Source organism: Sander vitreus, chromosome 17 (genome assembly GCF_031162955.1).
Source record: "Sander vitreus isolate 19-12246 chromosome 17, sanVit1, whole genome shotgun sequence".
Taxonomy (NCBI): Eukaryota; Metazoa; Chordata; class Actinopteri; order Perciformes; family Percidae; genus Sander; species Sander vitreus.
Window position 1 is genome coordinate 4,588,199 of NC_135871.1, and position 19,925 is coordinate 4,608,123.

At 41.0% G+C, this 19,925-nt stretch overlaps 1 protein-coding gene across 2 annotated transcripts in view; it reads right to left on the minus strand.

Moving 5' to 3' along the window:
* The window catches only part of sertad2b (SERTA domain containing 2b), a 70,843-nt gene that overhangs the window by 41,204 nt on the left and 9,714 nt on the right, over positions 1-19,925 (minus strand). The window contains exon 2 of one of the 2 annotated variants that reach the window (XR_013503337.1): positions 6,231-7,216. The exons of the other annotated variant lie outside the window; for it this stretch is intronic. The gene's annotated coding sequence lies outside the window, so the exon portion shown is untranslated. Of the gene's footprint in view, positions 1-6,230; positions 7,217-19,925 lie in introns of those variants that run through there. 2 annotated transcript variants of the gene reach the window in all.

Genomic DNA, 19,925 nt, shown 5'->3' on the forward strand with positions numbered 1-19,925 from the left:
ATAAAGGCTTCTAAACCAAATACTACACAACCAGTCATGTTCCGGCAGTAATGAGACCGGAAATTGGGGAGAAATGACCAACATTGGCCACCAAGATTACAGCTATCTGACGTTAGCATGCAGCTACTTAATAGTTAGCATTACGCTAACATTAGATTGTAATGGAATGGAGCAGCACTTTCTACCATCAAATTTCGCAGATAAAGGCTTCTTAACCAAATACTATACAACCGGACATGTTCCAGCAGTAATGTGACCTGAAATTGTGGAGAAATGACCAACACTGGCCACCAAGATTACAGCTATCTGCCGTGGTGGTAGTTTTTGGATTTAATACAGTAAATATATTACATATTGCACATTTAAAAAACACTCCAGTAGTTCCTGCCTGGAGCAAATGAACAATCATAGAAGGCCGGTGAAGACCAGCTTGGAGTTGCGTAACACTTAGCCGAGAGTAGAAAAACAGAAAATACGGAAAATAGTTCCACTTTAATTAAATTGTGCGTGCGTGTAGGTGTGCTTTGGTACTTCAACAAATAGCACTACATCCCTGTTTATTAGGGATACAGTGAGAACAATGTGCTAAAAGAAGGAAATGATGGACACAAGCAAAAAAACAAACGTGACGTGTGATAGATTGAAATAAATCATCAGAGGTCAGCTTTGATTGGAAGGTAGAGGTTCACCAGCCTTTCACGTCCCCCAAACAGAACCACATTGGACCATAACACACCAGACCCTGATTTAAATAAAATCTTTTAGCTAACAAAATCTCTAATCTGAGATGTCACTGTCACTGAGATTTGTTAGGATGTCCACTCTAAAGATGAATTTGCACTGTTTTGTCTCCTTCGGCCTTCCATCCACACAAGGCCAGCCTTCCACATCCAAAAATGGATGTTTTCAGAAAACATTCTCCTCAGTGGATACACAAAACACAGTTCTTGCATCACAGTGAGGATGTGTGAGGATGTGTTAAAGGGAAAATTTGGCACCTTTTAATGTGAATGTCCAATAAGTAATGATAGTATAAGTAGTCTATTGAAGAAATAAAAATCCCCCAGTGTGTGCTGTATTGACTGAGAAAGCAAGTTATCCTCATGGATGTATTATATTAACTGGATACCGGATCCCAAGGGAAAGTTTGCAGATTTTCTGTACTGCCATACATGCAGATGAATGGCGGCAGTACACAAAGGTCTGCGTTTACCCACCGGTAAATCTCCACTGGATGACTCCCTTCAGAAGGGTTGATAATCAACAACTTTCCCCCTTTAGCATTTAGCTTAGCACAGAGCCATAGCAACCATAAACAACACTGGCTTGGCCACGTCATGTTGTGAGTAGCAGAGCACAGTTATTAGTTTCTATCAATGTATTGCTATAACCTTCTTATAGGTTAATGTTTCTTTATGTTGATATACTAAAAAACAGTATATGCAGAGTAATCTATTACTTCTTCCCCTGCTGTTGCCCTCCTACGCCAGACCAGACTGGCTGAGTCAGCTCCGCTGCTCTATCACGATTCAGCCTGTCACAATTTCCCTCCCTCAACCCCCCTCTCTTTCCTTCATGAATCTCTTCATTCACACTGCGCTCGGTCAAAACTTCCTCGCCCCTCTTCTTTTCGCTGTCACTTTCTTTCTGTTTCATCTGATTGCAGCCACTCCCTCTCAATCTCTTTCTATGCAATAAGGTAAAACGCCCCCCCCTCCCTTCCACCTTACCTTGCTGCTCTATTTCATTCTTCTACCTCCTCTCTCCCTCTCTCCCTCTCTCCCTGCTGGCTGCCTTCAGGGAAGCAGAAGGGAAGTGAATGGCTTCAGCCCTCCCAGCTGGTCCCATCACCCAGCAACCCAAAGCAAAACAAAAGAACACACACACACACACACACACACACACACACACACACAAGCCTATAAAGGCAGGCAGGCACTGCGCACACAGAGATGGGTTCACTAGCAAATGAGTATATGCATAGTCTTAGACACATGCAGACAGATATGCAGATCAATGCACGCACACACACTCAGAACCCCCCCCCCCCCAAAAAAAAAAACTCACATTCATAAACACACAGCCAGCCAGCCAGCCAGCCATCCCCTGCAGACTCCACCCATCACCCTTTCCTCCAGACTCCCACCCATCATCCTCGTCTCCCCTCCCCAGCACCCTCTCCAGACACCCAGTCCTTTGTCCACACTCTGCTCTGCACACAAAAAGCATTTTGGGGAAGAACCAAAATATGTGTTGGTCCCAAAAAGAAGTGGACACAACACGGAGAGTACATGCACTGTTTGTGTCACACACAAATACATTCACACACATACATAAAATACACTACAACAGAGCTCCATTGTTATTTTTAATTCTGTAAATAGCCTCTATAAATCACAGCCCCCCCCCGATCACTGAAAGCTAATATTTTGTCACTAGCAACCTACACCTGTCCTCTTGTCAAATACAGTTGCATTTTCAGCTTTGAACAAAACCGTTCAGGAATTATTACAGCAAAAGTGGGACGTGCGTAATGTTTCATTCGTCCCTCCTGGTCGGGACGAATGAAACAGCATAGGGGGACGAATGAAACATACAGTTTAAGCCATATAAACATCCCACAACTTCAATATTTTACTACATATCATGAATGGTACTCCCAAAAGGTGTTATTTAAGATAGACTGTTGCTGGGCTATACGTCTTGGTGAGTGTCCGTCAACAAAAAACAAAACTGCTTTTCCATGTCTCACCTCCATAAATTATATTATAAACACAGATATTTGTGCATTTACTTAAAATATATGGAGTTACAGCCAGGTCGACATAGACATCTGCCATTACAGCCTGTTTTGCTTTCCATGTAAACAAGCATGCAATATGAAAGTCTGGGATTGTGGAGAACACTAAATGGTCTACTGAATAAGCATGTTGATGAACCTTTAAATGAAAAACACTCAATAATCGAAAAATTGAACCGCTAATGAAGTTTACTTTTGACCATCAAAACTCGTTTATCGCCTGTAAGTCCATGATAAAAGGAAATAACAGGAAGATATTTGGCTAATAGAAGAGGTTAACATGCTCTATGTTTTGACCTAAGGAAGTCTGTCTATCATCATTGCACTCGGAGAAAACTGGAATGTTTCATCTGTCCCGCGTTTCAATTGTCCCGGCTCTCCCCTACTTTCTTGCAAACTTGTTATATGCCTGAGTTAGGTCTGTCCCAATTAATCTATGATTAATCTAGCGATTATTTTTTCGATTAGTCGACTAATCTAACGATTCATTTTTCAATAAGCGATTATTTTCCCATTGCTCAATTATTAACAATTTACACAAAACAAATGTCAATAAGGTTCAAGTCTCTATTTATTAAAATTGTTTAACACTGCACTGTTCAAGTAAAATGAATTTGTAGTGCAACCTGAAGCCAGATGTAGGCTATCAATCCAACAACAAAATAAACGTCACTTTCAGAAGGAATACAAAAATAAAAACTTAAAGTAAACAGCAAGTGCAAAAGAGTAGCCTGTATTTGCTGAGTGTCTAATATAACCGTCTGTAATCGATTGGGTCAATCATGATGATGGTAAACCAAAAAAATAACACTGCAGACTGACAGCGTTTGATGATGCTTAATGTTAAGTCATAGAACGAATTAAAATGAATCAACAAACTAACTTACCATTGGGCTACTAGTGGGAACACATTCCGTGTCACTATGTTGATAATCGCACACGTCTACAGTGCACGTTGTGTCCGAGCCCGGCCAGCCCGACACATTAACTGGAATTATGAGCCCAAACCCGACAATTTTTTAATATGTGGGCCGTTATAACTGACGTTATAAAGGACTCGTAAGATATCTGAAACAATCTGGCCTGGTTGCGCAATTATCGAAGACAGATGGGGGAGACACAATTTAGCACAGTTTACCTCACACTCAAGTCAGTGCAGGACATATACCCAGAGCTACGGGAGAAGCTGGAGAGGCATAGCTTTCTCCCCACCCAATTAGGCTAATAAAGAAATGATTAAAAAAACACAAATACTTGATGAAGGGCCTGGCCCGGCCCGAGGATAGTGGCGCGACATATCGGCCCGAGCCGGCCAGTGGGTCAAGTTCGGGCTCGGGCAGAGAATCTAAACTCTACTTGGGAGGGAAAGGGACAAAAAGGTGAGCAGAACTTACGGTGTTTTGCTGCTGTTATCCTGACTCAGGGACGCATTTTACAAAGTCTACAGACTACCACGTTGTTGTTGGCATTAAGAGTAAAATACTTCCACACTTTAGAAGACCGTGTGCGAGCCTTTTTCTCAACATGTTGTTGAACTTGCGAGGAATCCATACTTGCGCTGTTGCTGGAGGCAGCCGGTTATTTATAGATTTCTACGCGTGATGCGTCAACGCAAATTATTTGTGAATCGTCCCAGCCCTAGCCTCAGTTTAATAGCAGCCTACATGTTGCATCTTCTACGATCATGTTAAATAAAGTTCTAAAAAATAAATGAAAAATCCAGTGGAAATAAGAAACAATCTGTGACATTATTCCAGCATTTATCTTTTAAACAGTAAATATAATAATAAGAGGAATGCAAAATCTTACACCAACTAAATATCGCACATTCAATTAATCGCTGTCTTCACGATTAGCTAATCGCATTCTTTCAAATCGCAATAGATTTGAAAACGATTCATCGTTCAGCACTACAAATGACACTACAAAACAGCGCAAAACAACAGATGTGTCCCCTTATCAAAAGTGCAACTTAAATTGTATTTTATCTTAAATAATAGAAATCTTAAATACAAAATGAATAATTAGATTTAGATCAAACAGGACGGACACTGCTAACCAAACAGGGGCCATACTCTGAGTATCTCGGTGGGACTCCCATTGAGCTCAACAGTGTGATTCCGGAAGTAAAAATCCCATTGATTTTCTCCACTCCACTACGTCACTGAAAAAACCAAGTACTCAGGAGGTGAGTAAAAGGTTGTATATATACATACATATATACATATACATTTCCACTGTTTAGAAACTGAGGCCCGCTTTTCAGTTTCCGCAGGTGGTTTTGCTTCTTCTTCTCCTCCTGGAAAACACGGCCGCGTTGCATTGTGGTATACGGGAGTAAAATGTAGGGTACATCGTATGTACACTCTAATTAGCTGCAAATTGTGGGTATTTTATAGTGGACTATATAGTGAATGAAATGAACCGCGGAGAATTCGAACACCACTACAAAATGGCAAACTCACTATATAGTTTCCGTGATAGAGAATGGTTTCGAACACAGCTTCTGATTGGTCCAACTCGGTGTTACCATGGAAACGTTTACCGTACGAAACAGCTCGATCGAGCTTCTACCATTCAAGCCTATGATAGTTTCTCTACACAGTCTTGTACCTTTGCCTTTTTTGTCGTTTTCAAAATGTTTTTTTGCGCCGAATAAAAAATGTTTTATGGTTACAATTCATCACGTAGATAGTGGGCTTGGTACTTAAAACTCTTTATATAAGCAATTTTTGAAACGTCAATGGAACAATTGAATGGGGAAAAACACTTCCGGAGCTAGAGCCGTTGAAAAAGTGGGCGGTCACTGTTGAGCTCTATATGTGGCTGTACTGTGAACACCAGACAAAAAACAGTCACAGTACTGACTGGGAAGAGGTCAAAGTTCATCAACCAGGAGTCAGTGGAGGGCTAGAGAAAGATCAAGGAGGACAATCACATACATACAGTCCTGTCCAACTTCCATCTGTGTTTGTATGCACAAAAAACAGTATAATGCGTTGTATCAACTGGTATTGCTAACAATAGCTAAACTGGCTAAAGCTAACTCCGCAATGAAAAATCTGACTTGTAAATGAAACTCGGGTGGGAAGTTATTCCCAGCTCAGGATTCCGAGTTCCGAGTTAACTGGAACTAGGGCTGGGTATCAGTAAAATTGTCCGATACCTGTATTGATACCAATACCATGACTTTGATACCGGTTCCTAAACGATACTTTTGTCGATACCAATTTTATAAAATAAAAAAAATTACACATTTCGACCCAAATCTTTTTATTCATTTTTAATGGCTCCTACTATGTGAGCGCCGTCTGTGCATTACGTAGAGTTTTCCCTTGTCTGTCTCTCAACGTATAACGTTAGACAGTCAATCAGAAGCTTTATTAGATCTTGGTAGCATGCTGCATGCTTATTGGCTCACTGACGCTGATGAGATTTACTCCTTAAGTATTGAAATTGGGTGTTGAATGATGAGGCATTTTTCGACAATGGTCGAAAAAACAAGACAGCAGTCTGAGTTTGTCAGCCATAAAGCCATAAACTGTATCTTACATATATTTGTGTGATGCTTACATGTAAATCTGCACATCCTGTACAAAGCATTTAAAAAGTTAATACGTATTACAGACCACATCTAAACAGTTTTGCCATACATGGATGTCAATACACACTGCTATGTTCTTATAGATTCTATATTTTAAATTTTTTTTGCTTGCTTTTTTCATTTGTAGCTGTAATGTCCAAGACATGAACACACTAAACAGAGATTCACAGCAGCTGATTAAGGGGAGAGCTGTAGCAGAAGGAGTGAAATGGAGCAGCTATTGTGCAACAAAATAAAATGAATCTTTATGAAATCAGAAGGGAAAGCAGTGACTGGAGGGGGAAAAAAAATAACCAGACTACTAAATATTTAGTTTAACTTTCTCCTTCAGCACGGTGACTGTGAGCCAAACCAAACCTGTAAGAAAAAATGCTTTGCTTCCAACGTTTTTTAAGCCCAAACTGCTCAAACAAACAGGGGGAAAGTGAAATGGAGTGAGCTTTTCTGGAAACAACACGTGGAACGTGGAAAACCTGAGAATGTGAGATGCTTCTGCCGGTTTCAGAAACATAACCACAATTCAATCAGGAGAGACTCCGTTGCAGATATGCAAACATTTATTGATAAGATATAACCAGTAAGTACAACATAATTATTTGGAGATTAGAGTCCATTGTAAAGGGGTATCTATACAAATCTAATGTTTAGGAAAACCAAACATATCCCCCAATGGAATCTATACACTGGTGGTGGTGAGAAAATCCGAAGACGTAAAAAACGAGCCATCAACCGGGAGAAGACCGAGAACACCGTCAAAAATGCCTGGAGGTAGAAGGGGAGGAGGCGGGTCGCACTCTCGTCTGAAAATCCAACTGACAGAAGCAGGAGAGAGAACAGATTTAAAACATGGTAGTATGCTGTGATTGGTTAGAACATAAGTGCCCGATTCTAATTGATATACACAACCGTAACACCCACTGCCCAGCTGATCAGTTAAAGAGAAGAGAGACAATGTAATAGAAGTCTCCCTGACAGAATTTACGCTGAGCTACATATAGGATGGAAAATTTGGGGAAAATGTGAACTGAATCCAGTCCAGAGTAATCTGGTCCTACCCTGTCTAAACACATTGCTCAAACATCAATCTACTACCATTCGAGCCCAGTCCAGTCCACCTGAACTCATGCTAGTCCAGAGTGGTCCAGTTTGGTTTCCGGTGAAAAGTAATATGTTTCTTGCAGTTTGGCCCAGTCTCTTCTACAACAGTCTTAACATAAAACCAGCACCAGTCCAAGCTAACACAATGCAACACACACACACACACACACACACACACACACACAGAGTACTTATACGGCAGAGGGATTTGTTTGGTGTGCAAACAAATCCGCTACAGATCAAGACAGCCACAAGTCATGAGGACTGGCCTCAGCTATACACAAACACACACACACACACACACACACACACACACACACACACACACACACACACACACACACACACACACACACACACACACACACACACACACTGTAATTTATAGACTGTATATGTTATTTAGGTCTTTCTGTGCATCTTATTCACACAGCTTAATCTGCAAATAATAAATTGATAAATGAATATATTTTTATCCTCCAGGAGTAATTAATAAAGGATTATTCAGATAAACTATAGACACAGTTTGACAACATACTGTATAATCACTGTAGTGCAAATCTACAGGTTTTCTAACCTAACACAAATATAATCTCTCTCAATCATCACGTATGACCCACTAGAAGTGTTTGGTGGTGTCTGTATCTGCCCTCTGCCTGGATTTCCTCTTTTCTTCTTATTTTGCTGAGTGTGGGATGTTTATGGACGTCAGCAAAGAGCCTTTGGGCCTCACATGGGTGTGTAACCCCCAGCCAATAACAGCGTGCAGGGTAGCAGCCCATTCTCATTCCCAACCGTCACTTTGCCAATACTAGGCCTTTAACTGTCAGTATGGCAGACAATAGACCACTGGTTCATAACCTTTTTGGCAGATTTTTCTTGAGGCCTCTCGGGGGATCCCGACCCCAAGGTTGGAGGCCACTGCAATGCACTGTCTGTCTTTACCCTCATGGGGGAGCAATGCAACATAAGGCGAACGTGGCTGGTCGTCATAGCGACACCACAGGAAACTGCCGTGACCTAATGCGACACACACACACAGAACGTTGAAGGTGTGTTGTATTTGATTCTCTGCATGTGGCTGTTGCCACAGCCAGAAGACACATTTTGTATCAAAAGAAGCTGGAAGCAGCAAAAAAAACACAGCTGGCTAAACTATTTAAAAATGGTGTGTTTGTTCACCCCCGTCTGTCGCTAGCAATGATGTAGTGACGATTCTCTCTGACCTATCAGTAGTCTGCAGGTTTTCACGTCACCTTTTGGTATCGCCTCAGCTCGCTTGGAACCTCGACGGAGGTGGTATTAAAAAAAGTACCTGTTGGCAGGTACCAGGGACTTTTTTTCATAATGGAAAACCAAAAAAGGCGTTCAGAGTCAAGGCAAGTCGAGCAGGTAACATGTAATGGAAAAACACCGTATGTGTACTATATGTTCACGACGAGCTGTGTGTAACATGGAATGGTGAAGTTGTCACACCAAGCACACAACGTGCTTCCATGCAAAGCCAAAATTATGGTGTTACACACATCATCATTCAGTCAGAGACCCAAACAGTAATCTCCCCAAACGCTACTCTGTACCATTGACAAAGATATCAGCAACTTGAATGGCTGCCAAGCTGACACAGCACTGTATAACAAAGTATATAACCATTAGGCCATAATCATACAGAAGCTGCAAGCCAAATATCCCAATATCAGGGCAGGCCTGTTAACACTCCCTCACTCATATAGCATTTGGCATGGCTGGACTTTTAGTTTGATCCAAACCACTAGTTTCACCAGTAGTCTCGGTCCGGATTAAACTGAACCATGTTCCGGTTCATTTCTAGTGTGAAAGCATTTTGTAGATGGTTGGGACTTTCGGACTAAATACATGGCAAGCTATCGTCGTGTCATAAGAGAAGTGTAGCTCCTTTAAGGAACAGCTCAGTGCTTAGTGTGTATATGAGCGAGAGTAGGGGTGTCATGATTCTCCAAATCCTCGATTCGATTACATTTTTGATTCTAAGGTCAAGGTTACATTGTCAAATTTAAAACATGTATTAACAACATAATGTAACAATAACATATCTTCAGTCAATTGGAAACTTGCTTGTCAATAAAGTAAAAAGAAAAAAAAGGTTTACCGACAATCCTGAGGGCAGACGCTTCGCACCACACAGAGTTTGGTGTTTGAAGCCCCCAATGTCGTCTTCCAGGCAGCGCTGCCTGGAAGGCACTAGGATTAGGCATAGACAGTATATAAGAATGGACCAACAGATCCCGTTGCTCTGGACGGAGACCATTGAAGGCCTTTAGAAGCACTTTTCCGGTGATGGCTAAGCGTTACTGAGCAGCCTCCAACTGAGAGAGACGACGTAAATGTGCCGTGAGCAACGTGTCTGAAAGTTGTAAGTCTTCTGGTAGCTGTGCCAAGAGAAATCTCAATTATTCCCAATCTTGCAGAGACGGAGAGCGTAGGTATATGTAAGGAGATAACATGGACACAGGCTAATTATTGCTAACTAAAATGCTAGTTAACATTAGTAATTAAACTTCAACAGCTAATGTGAGACGAAACTGCCTGCGCGCTTCTCCTGTACTATACGGTAATTCCTCTACTATGTGACAGTAAGTTGTGTGGTTATGACACAATCGTTAGCCTATTTTTACAAAAATAAAATCTGCTACGGAGCCAAATACAGTCTTTAAACACTTCAGATGTAAAGTTATTCGCTGTCAAAGTGGCGCCAAAATGAATGGCAGTCAATGGAATGCTAACGGGAGGTGATGGCTTATTAGCATCAAAATGGCACCATAGGAGGTTCGCGGTCCGAGGAGAAGCTTACCCCCTTGGGATTAGGCAATGGTTATGGTTGAAGACGATGGTCGCAGTGCTGCCTTGAAGGCTTAGTTGGGGGCTTAAAACACCATCGAGCCAGCACAGCAGCTGAGCAGACCGATAGCAAAGAGGGTGACTCGGCGGACGGCAATCCGCTAACTTGTTAATCTCTCTAATATAACCAATATAAGCTGCTCTGTTTAGGCTACAAAATGTGCATGCAGGCTGAAATTCAACCGTGCGGTTTTGTTGGGATAAAGCTATAAGCAGAAGGAATATATGCTATCTGCTAGGCTAATGTGCAATGGTAAACACACAGAATATGGTACACGCACATAGCAGAGCTTGCAAACTGTGGCTTTTTTGTCGACAACACGAACGTTGTCAACATAACTCACTGGAAATCCAAAATACTTCCACACTTTCACACACTTCAGTCGATGGGTCTCCAGCATATGCAGTTGCCATGCTATCTTTTGACTGGCTCTAGCTAAGTTACAGGAGGTTGACTGACTCGCAGTATTTCAACACGTGTGTTTTTTCCGCTTGACAAGCCGACCGGACGTAACATGGGGGCGTGGCAGTATCGACGATTCCATTTTTTAATTCAATATTCAAGATTGTGACTTAATTTCGATCGATTCCGATTTAAAATCGAAACCGTGACACCCTTAAGCGAGAGTGACAGCTGTCGGATATTAGAGCAGAGAATAAATCAGCAGTTTACTTGTTAAGTGGTAGTAACACAGTTGGTTTCAGTTTGTCTCAGTAGCACAGGGAGAGCAGCAGTCAGCTGGAAAAACCTCTGACAGCATAGAGAGGATACGAGAGGACGGGGAAGCCCGTCTACAAACCAATTACGCGTTATAGTGGATCCCACGCAACTTCTAGGCAAGTCCCACCCTAAGAAGCAGCCCGATTGGTTGGGGTTAGGCATTGACCTTGAGAAGTTAAGGTTAGGATAGCTGACTGATCAGGGGATTGGACCTGAACAAATCGGGTTCTGTTACCTTGCGTAAGCATGGAGGCCTGGCCAATAGTAATGTGTGAATGCTATTGAACGGCGGGTCTTGCCTAGAAGTTGCGTGGGTTCCATAATAATGCATCAATTACAATGCAACTTTCCCAGTTTAGCATTTAGCTTAGAGCAGTGCCAATGCAACCATAAACAACACTGGCTTGGCTGCGTCATCCTCCCCAGCTACAGCCTCTTGTCAAAAATCGTCACATCTGGTTGCAAAAAAACAAGATGGCGACAATCGTAAAGCCAAACTCGAGGCTTCCAAATGGCAGTCCACAAACCAATGTGTGACGTCACGGATGGTACCGCCACTATTTTTACTATTTTACAGTCTATGCTATCCGTCTTGAAGAGTGATGTACTCCTTTCAGCCAACTTCCTGGATCGGCAGCAATATTACAATGCATTCAAAGTGCTAAATAAAGTCTAATCCTCTAGGCTGCAGTACATCGAACCTGTGGGGCTGCACAGCTTCATTTTTGTTCTTTGACATTAGATGAATTGATCAGATTGATGGTTCAGATGTGACAACATGAAGCCTTCAAGACTCCATGAAGATTTCTGTAGACTGCTTGCAATGACCATTACTTAGATTTTTTCACAATCAACATCCTTTTGAGTTCAATAAAAAAAAGACTAATTTTAACTCCTCGTACTTAAAATTAATATATCGTACAGGACACTTGAAGAAGAAACACGCTGGTATTTGTGCAGCATGATGATTCTAATGTATAATGTTGAACTGCTTTCGTTCTGAGTCTAAACCTGATGTTGAGCATTGAACAGCATGTCAGTGTCAATGCACACTTACAGAGGGGAGGAAGAGTGTGTGGGAGGGGGTATTCCAAAAGAGGACATAATGTAACACTGTCTACTTTAATACAGGTAGTGGAGCAATGAGTCACTGCGCTGAGGAAATTGAACATGATAACATCCCAACAACTCAACGTGTATGTGTATGTGTGTGTGTGTGTGTGTGTGTGTGTGTGTGTGTGTGTGTGTGTGTGTGTGTGTGTGTGTGTGTGTTTTGTGTGGCTAAATTTAAATATGAAGTGTCATTTCCTTAAATAGCACTGAAAAGGTGTCCACCTTAACAATTCATTTAGAATGTGTGCAAATCTGAAAGTTAAAATACACGTAAACTAGATGTTTAATTATTACTAGTTATTATTGTGGAGTTTCAAAGTTTCTTTACAAAAAATAGCTTTTTCCAGAGCTTTCATTCCACATGGTCTCAGGGTCTTCCTCAGAACATGATATTTGCTTTGTTGTTACGGAGAAAACTCAGTTCGATCTTACTATCTATCTATCTATCTATCTATCCATCTACAGGGTTTTCCCTACTAGTATAAAGCTTAGGCACAGCACCAGCCACTTTGGGCAACACCTAAGCCAAATGAATGTAAAATCAATGTGAGCATCAAAACTAACCTAATAACGTTTCTCAGATCTAATGATTGTAGTTGATCAACAGTGGACTTCTTAACCATTATCTATCTATCTATCTTTCATCCATCCATCCATCCATCCATCTATCTATCTATCTATCTATCTATCTATCTATCTATCTATCTATCTATCTATCTATCTATCTATCTATCTATCTATCTATCTATCTTTTCTCTGAATGCAGGCTTATTTATTATTAATACTTTGTTCTTTTGGCTCTTGTTAAGAGGCCTGCTCTGCAAACGCTGCTCTTCTGACATCCGATCCCCCTGTTTTTGTGTGTGTGTGTGTGTGTGTGTGTGTGTGTGTGTGTGTGTGTGGGTGGGTGTGTGTGTGTGTGTGTGTGTGTGTGTGTGTGTGTGTGTGTGTGTGTGTGTGTGAGATAGCTAAAGCCAGTTCTCATGATTTTCTTGATCTGTAGCAGATTTTTCTGTGACACCAAACATGTCCCTCTGCCGTATAAGTATTCTCTGTGTGTGTGTGTGTGTGTGTGTGTGTGTGTGTGTGTGTGTGTGTGTGTGTTCTGCATGTACACTATGTGTCCCTCAGATCCATACTTAGTCTTGTCTCCTCGGGATCTCTGAATGCAGCACAATACTTCCACAGTCATTAGATAGTAAGTACATTGTGATGCACATCATAAGAAACCACAGAAAACAACATGTGTAATGTTGTAATGAATCATGATTATATTATGAGGCCTGTAGGAGCTAAAAGGTTGTCTCCAATAACATAATTTTACATTTTAAAGCACATGTTTGTAACACTGGTACTCGTTTACATGTAAACAAATAATTAAAACAAAAAAATCTAAATACATGTAAAATAACAACTAAACTGACCAGTGTTACAAGTGTTATATAATTTAAAAAATAATAATAATTTGAAGGTAACTGTGTCCATGTTCGGACAATATTTGCAACTATTGGCCTTATCTGGACACCACCAGTCTGCCACTATTTCCGGTCTTTTCGCTATGCTTTTCCTATCTACGTGTGAATTTTCATATATGTACATGGACATTTACATGTCTAATTAGTGTACGAAAGTGACTTTGATGAGAGGAAGCAGTAAGAAGGCTAGGGCAACGCTCAGGTGGCGGTATAACTTTACATTCAAAGTGGAAATTAAGGAGCTTTTACTGCATCATTTGGAGTTGTTAAAGCATGCCGTTTTAAGGTGAAGAACAGAAGTATGGTCCCGGATGTGTTGACAACATTGATGTTAATTTGGGTGACTTGTTAGTACGGTTAATACTAGGGCTGCACAATTAATCACAATCTTATTGAAATCGCAATATGGACTAGTGCAATATCCAAATCGCAGGGGGGCGCAATATTTGTTAAAGGCAAAATATGTGTCAAACCATGCTGAATTGTATTGAGGTGCTGCAGAGACATCCCAGCCTACAAATCCTATCCTACAGACTAGGGCTGAAATGATTTCTCGAGTAACTCAAATAATTTGAATACCTAAAATCATCGATGCAAAATTCTTTGCCTCGAAGCTTTGTTTAAACCGCTGTGTTTCTGCACGGATGATTATTACTGGACACATGCCGTGAAGACTGACGGCGCGGATTACAAAATAAAGCAAGAGAGCGAAAATAGTGATGGGCTAAGAGAAGAGACAGGCAAGAAACAACAGAAAGTTTGGGATCATTTTAAGTTGCAAAAAAAACAAAAACTCTGTACAGTGTGTCACGGAGCGGACAAGTTACACAAGGTAACATTAACGTCTGCATGTATGTCTCTCGTCCAGCGTTTTACACATTGCTACTCTGCAAAAAGCGAATTTTTAGGAAAACAAGCTAAAGCGAAAGCTGTCGGTAAACTCAGCTGCTGGCGGAGACAAACCAGCCCATCTCTCTTTACCAGCACCTCCTGCATATGGCTACTTAATATGCATGTGAATGATGTCATTGGACCATGCCGGTGATGTCGGCATTCTTCATTCTTCATTCTTCATTCGGAAAATGTGTCCCCCAGAACAGTGTGGTTGAATAGCCCTGCTGTAAGCTTTGCACAGTCACATTTACCTGGGCTTAGTGAACAGCTCTTTTGTATATCCAGTGTAAAGGGCTAGATGTATGATATGGATAAAATAAACTACTGAGCTGCATGTCAACAGATCCATCTCACAACGGAGCAAACTCCAACTGCTGATGAAGACCATGGGCCCTATCTTGCACCCGGCGCAGCGCATTGCAAAGCCAGACGCAAGTGTCTTTGCTAGTTTAAGACCGACGCAGTTGTCAATTTCCCATCCAGCGCCCACGTCATTTAAATAGCAAATGCGCCTGCGCCCATCTGTGCGCCCATAGGCGTGCTGGTCTTACAGGGAGGTGTGTTCAGGTGCATTCTTGATGTATTGCTATCTTGAGGCAGCGGAGAGTGACCAACAAAAACCTGGTCTAAAGTCAATAACGCAGCATTTCATTGTTATGCTTATGCTTGTTACACACACAGGGACGCAGCAGCAGCACACAAAAAAAAAATCTTACAATATGAAATAGTATTATGATATGATCTGCTCACGCACTTTCACTTCACACACGAGCAGATCCGTTTCTTCTCCTGAAAATCTCTCCTTCCTGCTTAGCAAATCCTCCATCATAATAGCAATACGTCAAGGTACAAACTTGCCTGGCTTTTAAGGGAATGGGAGATGACACTCTGATTGGTTTATTGCATGTTACACCCAAAACATACCTAAGATTAATTAAGACACTCAGTACAACCCTTTTAAACCATGCGCCTGGCACTCGGACCCTTTTTTCCGCCACTAAACTAGCAAAAGTAGATTTGTACACGCCCTAAACACACCTGCGCCAGGCGCTTCACGCCGCGCGCTTAGATTGTTAAAATAGGGCGCTATGTATGTGACATGATTGAAAGCCCTGAAAAAAGCTTATATGGTTTACCTTGAGTTGGAATCTTCAAAGTCAAAAATGAACTTCCCATGACTAATTTTAAGTATTCCAACAACTATTTAAAAAGAAACACACATTATACACTACAGATTTACAGAGCACATCCACACATAAACAAACATTAGTGTGTAAAAAAGGTTTTGTGTTCCCCTCTGTTGTTCCTCATAATGCCTCACAGTTGATTTTTGTGGGCCAAGCAGCGAAGCTGCAAGGCACCATTAGTGATTCTACCTTTTCTTATTATTACACATCTTTCCTCTGCCATGGGAGTCTATGGCAGCCCATAGAACCGTACAGTAAAAAGTTGTGAAATTTGGCACATTAATTCGGGGCAGTCTCATAATTCATGTCACCAAGTTTTAGGTCTGCACCACAGGCAGTCTAGCGCCACCAATGGGTCAAAGTTGGCATTGCATCCATGCGATTAACTTTTGAACGTATGCCTGATTTTGAACATCGAGATATAGTTGGAATCCTTGGATGACGCCGAACTCAACGCACCCCATGATGTCAATATCCGCCATATTGGACCTTCCGCCATATTGGATTTGATCAAAAACACTCAAAAGTTTTCACAGGTCATAAAATGTCTCTGATTTTCACGAAACTTGGCACAGATGATCTTCAGACCAAGCCACAGAAAAGTCATTCCATTGCGTATAGAGCTCAACAGCCGAATTAGCTGTTAGGTTAGCTAACAGATTATTCAGCTAAGCGCTAGCTGAGACAGCATGTAATAACTTTAAAAGACTCTTAAAATAAAACCTGAAAATAACCGTTAAAATATGTAACAGCTGTTACGTCAGCTGTAGCCTGCTTTTCCCAGTGTTTAGTTCAAGTTAACATTATTTTCGATTGAATCAAGCTGTCAGCTAGCGGTTAGCCGAAGCAGAAGCAGACGCGTGGAACAGATCGTGATTCGTGCAGTGTCATGAATCCTCGTAAAACAAGATTATCATCTTGCGCGTGCCCATGACGGATCATGCAGGCAGCTCCCAGAAATTTGGTGACTTTTGACCACTAGGGGGAGCGCTATAATCACAGGAAGTAGGCTCATATCTCACCAATGCTTTAACATATCAAAACCAAACTTGGTACATGGACTTGGCACTTGATTGTGAGAACGTGCAAGGACATTGGTGTAATTTGGCCTCTAGGGGCACTGTAACAAAGTAAATGAGCTGATATCTCAGCCGTTCTTTATCCAATTGCCATCAAAGTTGCTGTGAGTGCATGCTTATGCCATGGCAACGCCATTCCTGCTAGTTTACTGCTTGGCCCCCTCATTGCTGCTTGCAGCTATATTTTAAGGAGGCATTTTTAGGCCATTATTTGACAGGACAGCTTAGATTTGAAAGGGGAGAGAGAGTGGGGATAACATGAAGCAATGGGTCGCAGGTCGGAATTAAACCCGCGGCTGCTGTGGCAAGGACCGAGTCTCTGTACATGGTCATGATCATTTTAAGTAAAGGTGGCACACTTTTTGGTTCGGTACAATGGAGGGAAAAGCAAAACAAAAATGCAGAAGGCAATTTTTTTTATTGTGCATGTCTCAGGCTGTACCACCTAGTGTCATACAGTCTCTCCCCTGAGCTAGCTGCAACAGCCTGAGTGTATAAAGTAAGATGTAAACAGTAAGTACCCCACATCATCTCCAGACTCCATCTGGAACTTGTAAACAAAATAAGACAATCAGCTAGCTAGTAGTGTGATATGGGAGACAAGCGCTGCTCTCATATGTGAATGCACAGAGCAGCTTCGGTTACACAGAGCAGTTGACGAGTTTTGGCGTTAGCTTAACAGCCGAGCTAACAGCAAACAGCGTAGCTAACAGTGGAGCTAACAGCTAACGGGGGAGCAAATAGCAAAGCAAACAGGCCTGAAGGCCATTTGTGGTCGAGGCGAGAAGGGATACAGCTACGTCCGTGTTTGGTTTGGAAGGGACTAGTTTGTCTCATGTGGCCCATGGTGTGTGGATTCACTGGACCAACATGTAGGTAGGCATGGATGTATTGTAGGCGGAGCTCGGGAGCTTCAGAGCTAAGGGGGGGGCTTCTTTAGGTGTCCCTAAAGAAACGCGTATCTAACAGTCATTCCGCATTACATTAATTAATTTGCATGCAAGTTTTATTTATTTTTATACCGTGTATTCTCCGTGTAAATTCATGTACCGAACCGAGACACCCGTACCGTTTCGGTTCAATAAGAATACATGTACCGTTCCACCCCTAACACACACACGCACACTATTTGAGAGAAAGAGAAGGAAAGAAGCGAGAAAAGGTGCTGTTTGTGTGGATAATGAAAAGGAGGTCAGTGCCTGAAGGGGTGGGGTGATGGTGAACACTGCTCAAAGTAAAGGCACTGAGAATATACTGTAGCTGCCACACTCACACGCATTCTCATACACACACTAGATCGCTTATTGTGACGGTTTATTGACAAGTGATGGTGTTCGTTGTCATGAAGACCTCTCTCTCACACCCATCACTCACATCATTAGTCACAAATGGCAAAAATCTACATAGGAGCAAATACACTGCATTTGATGAAAGAGTTGCCACAACATGTATTTGGTTGAGTTTATGTTCCAACTGGTCAATTACTGTAACAACTTGTGGTTTTTGACTGGATGAAGAAGTGCACACGATTTACAGTTCTTCCAAAGAAAACTAAATAGAAACTCTATTGGTCTTTTTGGAAAATTCATTGTCTGCTAAACTCTTCTGAAGAGCGATTGTCCAATCCTAACTTAGCAACTGTAACTAAGCACTAGCCATGTTAAGGAGAGACACTGCAGGTGAATAGGAAAAGAAATTAACTAATAGATATTATCATGAAATTTATCCAGTTGATTCCATACATTAAGACAAACATCTTTTGTATTACAAGTTTTCTGGAATTTCATGTTTAAATATGGAAATTAAGCATTATCTTGTTAAATATGTGCTTATTTGCATACATTTCCAGAGCAGAAATCTGAACACAGGTTCAAATTTTTTCTTTTATTTTGTTGACACATCAACATGTCAAAGGTTTTTACAGAGGGGATTTTGGATATCTCCTTTTATCACTGCATAAATCAGAATATGGTGTCAACAGCCATAAAACAAAATCCATTTTCACCACGTTTCTAGGTATAAAATAAATAAATTAGGCTATGAATGATATCCGAACAAACCCCTCTGTCAAAACTTTCAGAATACAGATAGGAGTGAAACTGGAAGGTAAGTACTACTGAAGTGCTACTGAAGTGGAGATTTCTGGCTCAGAGTCTGAGAAAAACCCATTTCGAGAAAACTAGCCTTTAAAGATATGGATTATAAAATATCAGACATTTTGCAAGACATTACAGGTGATAGAGTAAAAAAAATAACTACATGAAACATGGACGAAACATCCCCAGTAAATTACTTTCATTTCTATTAAATGTTTTCTGAAAATGTTAAAATATGCAAATGAGGAATTATCTAATTTTGCTGAATTTAGGAGAAATTTGCAGGTGCAAATACACAAAGTGTAGTAAAATAAACACCTAAATGTGTATTTTGGATGTTGTTTACCCCAATAGTCTGAAAGAAGACATGCTATGGAAGTAAAATAGCCCAAAAGCTAAAAATGTATGGTTTTGCCTGGGGTGTCTCCCATTAAGCTTTAGATTGCTCCACGTGTTGAAGCGGTGTGCATGGGGCTGTACTGTGAAAGATACTCTGCATTTAAAGATGCGTTCCAAAAACACAAGAGCAAAAGTGTAGAGCTTGTTAAACAGTGTGTAAACCTGTTAGCTTTAGCCCCAGTCTTTTAGCACAATATGTATGTAGCTATCAAGTGCACATTTACCCTTTCACAAGATTTGTGTTTTAAAATGAGTCAGCTAGAAACATGTTAGTTTATAGCTGCTGATCCGATTAATCTAGCGATTATTTTTTCGATTAGTCGTCTAAGCTAACGATTAATTTTTCGATTAATCTAATGATTAATTTTTATTTTTATTATTTTCCCATTGCTCAATTATTAACAATTTACACAAAACAAACGTCAATAAGGTTCAAGTCTCTATTTATTAAAATTGTTTAACACTGCACTGTTCAAGTAAAATGAATTTGTAGTGCAACCTGAAGCCAGATGTAGGCTATCAATCCAACAACAAAATAAAGTCACTTTCAGAAGGAATACAAAAATACAAACTTAAAGTAAA